Source organism: Pan troglodytes, chromosome 16 (assembly GCF_028858775.2).
Source record: "Pan troglodytes isolate AG18354 chromosome 16, NHGRI_mPanTro3-v2.0_pri, whole genome shotgun sequence".
In the NCBI taxonomy this organism is placed as follows: Eukaryota; Metazoa; Chordata; class Mammalia; order Primates; family Hominidae; genus Pan; species Pan troglodytes.
Genome location: NC_072414.2, coordinates 16882223 through 16892665, shown reverse-complemented (window position 1 = coordinate 16892665; position 10443 = coordinate 16882223). Strand labels below are relative to the sequence as shown.

At 37.0% G+C, this 10443-nt stretch overlaps 1 long non-coding RNA gene across 1 annotated transcript; it reads left to right on the top strand.

Moving 5' to 3' along the window:
- The first annotated feature begins 504 nt into the window (after positions 1–504).
- LOC107975839 (uncharacterized) lies at positions 505–9171 on the top strand. The gene is made up of 3 exons (XR_001719324.4): positions 505–748; positions 4032–4097; positions 9011–9171. It is a non-coding gene; the product is annotated as an uncharacterized LOC107975839 (long non-coding RNA).
- Positions 9172–10443: the final 1272 nt, after the last annotated feature.

Sequence of the window (10443 nt, the reverse complement as noted above, 5' to 3'; positions counted from 1 at the left end):
GCAGTCTCCGATGTCACCATCAACCACAGCGAGGTGAGCCATGGTGGCACAGGTTCCAGCCTCCAGCATGTGGCAGTGCCTCTTCCTTCTAGTCCTCCAGCCTGGCATGAGAAGCTCCTGCTGCCGAACGCTCTCCTACTACTCTATCACCACCACCAACTGCAGCGAGGTAGTGACCCAGGCTCCAGGCTCCATCCATCCTACACCCTCCAGCAGGCAGAAGGTTGCGGCCTCTTCCAGTCCTCTAAGCTGGGCACAGAGTTGCTCCTCCACTCGACACAGAAGAGCCTGAAATGACCTGACGCCACCTCAGCATGCTTTATATATGAGGTTATGCAAATGCAGTTCCTGGACTACATGTTCTGATTGGATGAGAAAAAAACCTCTAGGCCTACTCTGATTGGACTTTATTTTCATGCTGTGATTGGTTGTGTTAAGACTTGCTCTCATCCAATCAGAACATGATCATAAAGTCCAATCAGAGTAAGCCTGGAGGTTTTTTTCTCATCCAATCAAGACATGCAGTCCAGGAACCTCCGTGGGCACTACCGCAGTATATAAATGATGCTGAAGTGCGGTAACGTTTTTTCAGGTTCCTGTATTTTCATGTCGAGTTGCTCACTGCCCAACGTAGAAGAGTAGGAATCAGGATTCGGTGGCTATATGCTGGAGGCTGGAGCCGCGGGAGCGCAGCTCGCCTCACTGCGGTTGTTGGCAGTGATGGAGAGATAGCATCGCGGCTGGAGAGGTAGGAGAAGGAAAACAGTTTTGGGATAGATAGAGGGGAGCAAAGAGGGTAGTTAGGGCCAAAGGGAAAAAAGGATAGCTTAGCCAGAGAACGAGTTGCAAAAAGATAGTGGTGAAAAGATGGTGGGGAAAAAAGGTTTTGGGTAGATAGAGGTGTAATAACAGGGTGGGGAGTGGGAGGGAAGGAAGGTTTTGCAGAAAGATGGTGGGTAAAAGTTTAAGGGTACATGGAGGGGGAAAAGACGGTGGCAAGTGGGCGGAGGAAAGAGAGGGAGGTGATGGGGGAAAACGGGGGTAGCAGTAGGGAGAGAAGGTTTTGTGAAAAGACAGTGGGGAGAAAATGCAGTGGGGGAGAAAAGTTTTTGGGTTGAGCAAAAGAGGGTAGCAAGTGGGAGAAGGAAAAAGAGGGTAGCCAGCAGGAGGAAGGCAAGGTTTTGTGAAAAGACAGTGGCAGCAAAGAAAGACAGTGAAGAAAGAAAAGACGGTGGGTGAAAAGTGTTTCGATAGATGGAGCGGGGAAAGAGGGTGACGAGGAGGAGGAAAGAGGGTGGCGAGAGGTAGCAGGGATGGGGGTTGGGAAAACAACAGAAAAATAGTTTGGGGTAGATGGAGGGGAAAAAAGGGTGGCAAGCAGGGTAGGGGAAAAAACAGCACTAGTGGTAAAGGGGGGAGACTTTGAAAAGGTGGTGGGGAAAGTTTTGGTGTGTAGATGGAGGGGGAAAGAGAGAGGTGAATAGGCGTGGGGAGAAGTCTGTGAAAAGACGGGGGAAATGTTTTTGGGTAGATGGAGAAGGGAAAGAGAATGGCAAGGAGGAACGGGGGAAAGACGATGAAGAAAACAGTTTTTGGTTGGATGAAGCGGGGAAAGAGGGTAGTGAGCAGCAGGAGTGGAGAGAAGATTTTGGGAAAAGACGGGGGAAAATGTTTTGGCTTAGATAAAGGAGCAAAAGAGGGTGATGAGAGCGGGATGGGGAAAAAGAGGCTGGCCAGGGATAAGGGGAAAAGACGGTGGGAAGAAACTGGGGAAAGGGTTTGGGTAGATGCATGGGGAAAAGGGTGTTGAGCAGGAGAGTAGAGGCAGCTTTGTGAAATGAGGGTGGGCAAAAAATGATGAAGAAGTTTGGGGGGCAGATGGTGAAAGAAAAAGGGTGGTGAGAGGGAGGGGGCCAAAGGCCGTCGGGAAAAGAAGGTAGGGAAATAATGGTGGGGGACAAAGGTTTGGGGTATATTTCTTTAATAAGATCATTTGTATGTTTGCTTTTGAGTAGTTTGAGTTCTTTATATATTTTGTGTATGAACCCCTTGCCTGATGCATGGTTTGCAAATACTTGCTTCCATTATCTGGGTTGTTTCATTTTTATTAAATTTTAATTTAATTTTTTTTACAGAGTCTCGGTCTGTCACCCAGGTTGGTGTGCAGTGGCACGATCTCCGCTCACTGCAAGCTCTGCCTCCCGGGTTCACGCCATTTTCCTGCCTCGGCCTCCCGAGTAGCTGGGACTACAGGCGCCTGCCACCACGCCTGGACACTTTTTTTGTATTTTTAGTAGAGACGGGGTTTCACCATGTTAGCCAGGATGGTCTTGATCTCCTGGCCTCATGATCGGCGCGCCTCAGCCTCCCAAAGTGCTGGGTGTACAGGCGTGAGCCACCGCGCCCGGCCTGTTTTTTCATTCTACTGATTGCTTCCTCTGCTTTGCAGAAGCTTTTTTTTTTTTTTTTTTTTTTGAGACGGAGTCTCGCTCTGTCGCCCAGGCTGGAATGCAGTGGCATGGTCTCAGCTCACTGCAAGCTCCGACTCCCGGGTTCACGCCATTCTCCTGCCTCAGCCTCCCGAGTAGCTGGGACTGCAGGCACAGGCTACCAAGCCCGGCTAATTTTTTGTATTTTTAGTAGAGACGGGGTTTCACCGTGTTAGCCAGGATGGTCTCAACCTCCTGAACTCATGATCCGCCCGCCTCGGCCTCTAAAAGTGCTGAGATTACAGGCATCAGCCACTGAGCCCGGACTGGAAACGTAACTTTATTTTTTAGTGTTGTATTTGTATATATACTTTAATAGCCCTGAGTTTTAATAAAGTTGCTTTTAAAATATGTATCTTATTTTTCAGAAATATACCCTAAGGCATGTGATTAGTTGGGTGGCATGTTCTTTAGTTTTTACAATTGAAGGATTGTCATTCCTTTGTACAAAAAAAAAAAAAGTGAATTTTTGTCATATACTAGAGGAAAGAAGGCAGATACTAAATAATAAATATTGTATGCTTTCATGTAAATAAAATTTGAAATTATATAAAGACAGAATGCATTAAACCTTTCTGGGGTTGAAGTGGGGAATTCATTGGCAAAGGTCGTACAATAAATGTGTAGATGAAGGGAATATTCTATATTTGATTGTGTAGGTGGTTAACTAGCTTTATAAATTTGTAAAACTGAACTGGACTAAAATGTGTGCCTTATACGCAGATTATTCTATAAAATTGATTAAAACTAGTTAGGAGAGAATCAGTCAAGGGGAAAAGAAAGAAAAGCCACGTGAAAAAATAATGAAAATGCACTAGAATTATCTTTGATGACATTAAATATAGCCTGGTCTTCTCTTAATTCTTTTTAAAATTTATGTAGGTTTCTCAATCCTTTGATATTTTTTCCTCAACACATCTTATATTCTCATATATGTTAATGTATGGCTACATAAGGGAGGGCTCTCTTACAATTGGACTGGAACAGCTTGATATTTATATCTAGAGATGCATTGGAAGCATAACACCCGTGAGCAAGATGAAAATGGTATGTGCTAGTTAGTGATTCATAATATGTTGCTTTAAGTTTAGTGCCAACTGGTCTACATCGTGGAGAATGTTTAGCTTGATGGTTTACACAACTTGGCTTAAGTATATGACCAACAATGTATGAGGGAGCCTGCTATAAAGACTTTTCTGCATTTCTCTTAAATTATTATAGTAAGCTCAAATCTTGAAGGTTTATAATATAGAGATAAAATGTGTCCGTGAGACTGAGAAATGATCTTTAGGGAGAAAGGCTCTGTTCCTGAAAGACAGACTTTCAATGATTTCCTGCATTTTATTTCTGTCGTACTTTACCTTTACCTTTATTAAACACTAATAAGGTGGTTCTTATAGGGCCTCATAGGCCTTTTTAGTTTCCCAACCTATTCATACTTGGTGCAAACCTAGTAATTTTTTGCGTGATAGTATTGGGATTTTATTCTGAGGCTAGGCTTCACACTGTAAAAACAGCTTTTTGGAATTGTATCATTTCCAGTCTTTCCATCGTGTTCCACTGTCGCAGCCACACACCAGATATGAAGACTACAAGCAACCTCAAAAGGTAACACGTCTATAGTAGATGTTTTTACCTCTTGTAAAATCTAGGGAAAATATACTAAAAATGAAGGCATCAGTAAAATAGTATCATTTTAGGTTGACCTCCAGTATTTCAACATCATTCTAGCTTCAGAACAATACATTTGCAAGGGAAAATGGGGTACTTTTGTGGTTTTTTACACCTGTTATTTCTATTGAAATTGAAAAAAACTAATTTGAACTATAACCATAAAAAGAAGGTTTTATCAGTATTGAAATAAAATAACAAAATGCATTTGTGGGTCTGACCTCAGGACGGATTTTCAATAGTCAATACTACCTCTAACTCTCATTCCCCCTTCTCTGAGCATCAGCTTTATTCTTATTCCATCTTACTTAATTTGGCACTGACAGATACAGACTCATTCTTACAACATATACCATCAGAAGTGAAACCTTCACTGTCTCCAACTCTTGAAAAATCTGAGATGCACTTTGACTATTCTCAGATCATGGGTCTATTACTTGGATCAAAAAATACTGCACAGGGAAGTAGATACTATAATCTCTGACATTACAGTTTCAAGGTTGGAGTGACAAAGGGATAGCTCCCTAATGAGGGAGTATCATAGAAATGATATTTCCATGGTCATACTTTTGTGAACTAGGCAGACATCCCTTCATGTCAACTACATCTCTACTTTGAACAGATAAATATTCATGCATATACAAAATTATACAGTAATATAAGCATGACTTTTCGTTAAAATTTTAACGAAAACAGTCTATTTAGGTGAATAAATACCGATACAGGAGATAGTTGTGCTTGAATGATCTTTACCCTTGGGGAGACATAAAGGAAAGAATGTCATACTTTATTATGAAATGACTGTCCAGCATATTTATGAGTAAACTTTCATAATAAATTATTGTCTAAAATAAGAACAAAAATCCTTTTAATTAATATCCCCTTTTAATGCACAGAATAAATATAAGAAAATAGCACAAATGGTATTATGCCTGCACACAGAAATACTTTCAGTTAAAAGTCAATCCTATATTTTGAGAACTTGACAAAATCATAATTGAAAATAATGTATTGTCTTACATGCAGATGTTGTGTAATCAAGGACATCCAAATCAACTTACATCCAATTGTTTCACAATTAGTCTTATTCTGTGAAGTATTATAAAGCCATGCCCTCAGGAATATAAAAGCACAAAGGGAGCCAGGACTCCAAATAGCCATTTATTCATTTCCTAAGGTTAGGTACAATGAGGACTGCATTTTCAACATTATCAGGGCCATAGAGACATTGGAGCTCAAGGATAAGATCCAATTTCATACCAATCTGTAGAAGGATAAGCCAGTGTAATGACCCAAATTTTCACCATAATAATTACATCTTGAGTGATGATGCTATGAATAAAGGAACACTGCATCTCTAAAATAAACTACATTTATGTGACATGAGACCAATTTGATGGAAAGAAGGCAAACTGTGAATGGTAATTTTGTCTTTTTAGTTGTTTTCATTGTGTGTACTCATCTGAAAATACAATACCATATAATTAGAAAAGTTATAACAAAATAAAATAAGATTAGAAGTCTTAACTTTTTATATCAAATGTTCTGCACACAAATACAGCCTTTTACTGATGATCTATGGCTCCAAAATATTGGTAGCTATAATTATGCTTTGTAAAACAGAAGCTATGAATACCTTACTACAGAAAGACACAAAGAATCATTTCCTTACTCACTCACTGCTAGTAGACCCTGAGGCGCAGCATTTCCTGCCCAGATACCTGATTATTAATCCAGTTTTTGTTAGGGGTATACTTACTAACGGAGATTGGTGTTTAAACCAGTTAATGTAAAGAAATGCTGTAGGAACTGAAATATTCCTTTTAAATTAACAAAAGTGTTCTTTCTAGATAGACAAAGTTACATGAGGACCCAAATGTATACCAGAAAATCATTTGATGAATATGGAATTAATAAAAGAATGCTTTGTTATATGGTTTTAGTACTTTGTTGGTGCCGGGTTAAAGACATGTGGCCCTAGATAGGATAACTCTACAGAAGAGAATTTAATTTGTTTACCTGCTTCACTAGAAATCCAACAATTAAGTCAGTGACTCTATTTTCCAATATTCATTTCCTCCATTTTCTCATCTCTTTTTGATGGTATCATTTCGTTATTTTATTTTCTTTGAGATGGAATTCATTTTGGCTAAAATGACTTTTTGACTATTTGTGTGTATATATATATGATTTTAAAATCAAGGAACAGTATTATTTTTCTATTTCCAAGATTATCCCTCTATGTTCTCTAAAATCGATACTGTGAAACAGTCCAGATGTGAGTCTAGGAATGGCAGTATGAAATGCTGTAAAACTGGAAGCAACTTAATAGGTAATCAATAGGGAGAATGAAACTCAATATAATTGACTCTAGTTAATGTAATGATGCATTTATTTTACATTTTCTTGCATTCCTGAGATAAGTCCTGCCTGGTTATAGTATATTATATGTTTTATGTTTTGCTGGATTTTGATCATTAGCATTTTGCTGAGGATTTTTTCCATCTATTTTTGTTAAAGATATTGTTCTGTGTTTTTGTTTTCTTTTTTTTTTTTTTTTTGATGTTATTGTCTGGTTTTGTTATTAGGGTAATACTAGCTTCATAGAATAAACTGGGAAGTGTATTCTCTTTTTTTTTTTTGCAAGAGTTTGTAGATAATTGTATTAATTCAACTTTGAAAGTTTGGTAGAGGCATTCTTGGCTAGAAGATTTTGTTGCTGTTGTCATTGTTTCCTGAGGTGGTAGTTTTGATTACTAACTTAATCTCTTTACTTGATAAGATTTTATATTTCTCCTTGACTCATTTTTGCTAATTTGAATCTTTCTTAGAATTTGTCCAGTTCTTAAAAAATATCTAAATTTTAGATATATTTTTTCGTAGGTACTTTTATAATAATTATTTATTTCTTTAAGTTTAGTGTCCTTTTAAAAATTTCATTAATACTTGAATAGTTTCTCTTTCTTGTTGATCGGTCTGTCTAAATTGTGGCCACTGCTGATGTGTTCAAAGAAACAATTTTTGGCTTTGTTGAAGATCTCTATTGTTTCTCTATTTTCTATTTCACTAATTTGTATATCCCTAATACTTTCTTGTGGTTGCTGTAGTTTTAATTTGCTCTTCTTTTTTCAATGCCTTATGGTGGCAGGTTAGAGAATGTTATTTTTGAGTATGAGAACTACCTTTATTGCATCACATAAGAGATATTATGCATTCTTAAAGTATTTTATCTTTTTTAAAGTATTTTCTAATTTATCTTATTACTTCTTCTTGGGTCCATTGTTTATTTAATAGCATGTTGTTTAATTTCCACATAATTCTGAGTTTCCCAAATTTTCCTATTGCTGATTTATTATTTTACTCAATTAATGTCTGAAAATATACTTTGTATTATTCCAATGTTTAAATTCATTGAGGTCTATTTTAAGGCCTGGGATATGGTATTCCTGGATAATGTTGCATGTGCACTTGAGAATCTACTGTTGTTACAGTGTTCCTTAAATATCTAATCAGTCTAGTTATTTTATAGTATTGTTCAAGTGTTCTATTTCTTTGTTGATCTTCTGCATAGTCATTTTATCCACTTTTGAAAGTGAGTATTAAAGGCTGCAAGAAGTATGTTAAATTGTCTAATTAATCTTCATTTTTGGAGGTTTCTACGTCAATGGATTTTGAAGGCTTTTCATCACACATATATATGCTTATAATTATTATTTATTTTTGAGATATTGGACCTTTATTTTTATGAAATATCTCCCTTTACCTCTGTAAACCCTTTTGTTTTAAAGTCTATTTTTTCTGATATTAATATAACAATTCCAGCTTTCTTGCGGTTACTGCCTGCATCATATAACTTTTCCATCCCTTTTTTCTATGAATTTTCATCTTTGGATCGAAAGTGTGTCTCCTGCAGACAAACATGTAGATGGATCTTCTTTATTTAATTTGTTTTTTCTCCAGTCTGACAATCTCTTTTATTTGAATATTTAAATTCATTTTCACATGAAGTTACTAGTACAGTTAGATTTACATCCATCATTTTACTTCAGTTTTCTGTATACCTTATGTCTTTTCATTTCTCTATTCCTCCTTCACTGCTTTCTTTTGAATTAGATATTTTTTATAAAACATTTAATTTGAATTTAATAATATTTTATCTATGTTTTTTCAATGTTTCCCTGAATTGCTACTTTAGGGTTTACTGTAGACATCTTATCACAATCAATTGTAGATGCATAACAACTCTAGTGACATATATGTATATAGAAATTTTACTTTTGTTCACTTTTGTATACTTTGGCTCTCCTTTTTGTGCTATTATGGCTGTACACATTACATCTGTATATGCTATACACCCAATAATTTATTGTTATAACTGTTACTTGATGATATGGTTTGTTGTTTTGTCCTCTCCAAAGTTCACGTGGAAACTTAATTTCAATGTGACAGCATTAAGAGCTGGAACCTTGAGGGTATGATTAGGCTATTAGGGCTCTGTCCTCATGGATGGTATGAGTGTCTTATAGAAGGGCTGGAGGGAATTAGGACCCTTTGACTTTTCATTCTTTTCACCATATGAAAATACAGCATTCATCCCCTCTGGAAGATGCAGTGCTCAAGGCACCTCAGCAGACACCAAACCTGCCAACAAATTGATCTTAAACTTCCAACCTGCAGAACTATGAGAAATAAATTTCTTCTTTACAAATTTCTCAGTCTCTGGTATATATATGTATCAGCATGAACAGACTAACACACTTGACATAATTTTATGTCTTAAAAAAGATAAAAAGAAACGTACTATGTATTTACAGCTTTTATTATATTAACAGTCTTATTTATTGTTTCAGGTCTTTTCATTTGTTCAGCATTTGAAACTTCTTCCTGACACCAGAGGGGCTCTTCTTAGCTGTCTTTTTCCTGGGTTATTCCTGGTAAACTAGCTGATATTTGTTTCAAAGCATATGTCTCTAATAAAGTGCCAGTCTCTCTTATTTGATTTTTACCATCACTTCATTGTTTTCCAAAGTACCCTTATGGTTGAATTTCCCCAAACTCTTCTTTTGGGAAAAGCTTTACACTCTCTGCTCTATGTTCTGCCCCTTCCTTTGGGCAAAGCTTCTGAGCTTTGGCTCTGGTGATTGCAGCAAAGAGAGCAGCATTCTCCTCTTGGAGTGACAGCCCTACTTGGAGACTGGGTCACTGGGATGAGAAGTAGCCATTGGTAATCTCAGCTTGCCACTCCTGGAATGAGAACTTTGCCTTACAGACAAACCAGAAAGAAGGCAATCAGGGCTCAATGTTCTCAGTGTGTTGCACCCAAACAGTCCTCATTCCATGAATTAGAGCTGGTAGGAAGAAATGACATCCTACTTCTTGGCCACATTCCACAAAAGCTTAATCTCCAGAACAGGTAGTGGCAGTAGGTGGGGGTTGAAATGAAAAATTCTGATGTACTGTTACTCCCAGAAAGATACTATAGCCCCCCAGTGGGGTCTAGTAAAAGTTATGTGTTCTTGGCTACATTGCCTTCAGTAGAATTTATATCAAGATAGTCTGTGAGAAAGAGAGGTAAGAATGGGTTGTAGATAAAATGCAAAAAAACTCTCACTGTTCTTAGTGAGTTTCAGTAGATTTTCTTGAATAAATACTTCATCATTTTCTATGTACCATTAAGACTTTTCAAGTGACATAGGTGATGGTTGTTGTGTAATTTTCAACAATTTTATAAAAGATCCATGGAGCTCTTCACATAGCCATTCTAGAGGCGGAACTTCTGCATTTATTTCTTATTTAAGGAAATTAAGGTTTTCTTTAATTTCTCTCCCTTCTTCTAAAATATGCTTTGGAATCTCATTCTCTACAGCAAATTGGGTCTCAGTATATTTCTTTCTCCAAGAGAAGTCTGCTAGATATGCAAATAATTTTTGTTTTATATTGTTATGTTTGAAAGGTTGTTTTGTTGTTAAAAGACAATAGGAAGATCAACATGAAATCCTCACGCTCATTGTATGAATATTATGTTTTCATTCAGAAAGAGTTACAATATATTTGAGTGCTCATGGAGCTTTAAAAAGAAGTGGATTAAGTAATCAATCTCCCTAGACAGATAAGAAAGCACATGATATTTTGGTATTCCCCAACTTTTATTATTTGACTTTCATGTTCTAGCAAATAACTTTCAACAATTTGTCAACTTACTTGCACAGTCATTTATATTTTATATTATTAATTCCATTATTTATGCATGTGTTGAATAGACTTTAATATATAGAGTAGATGT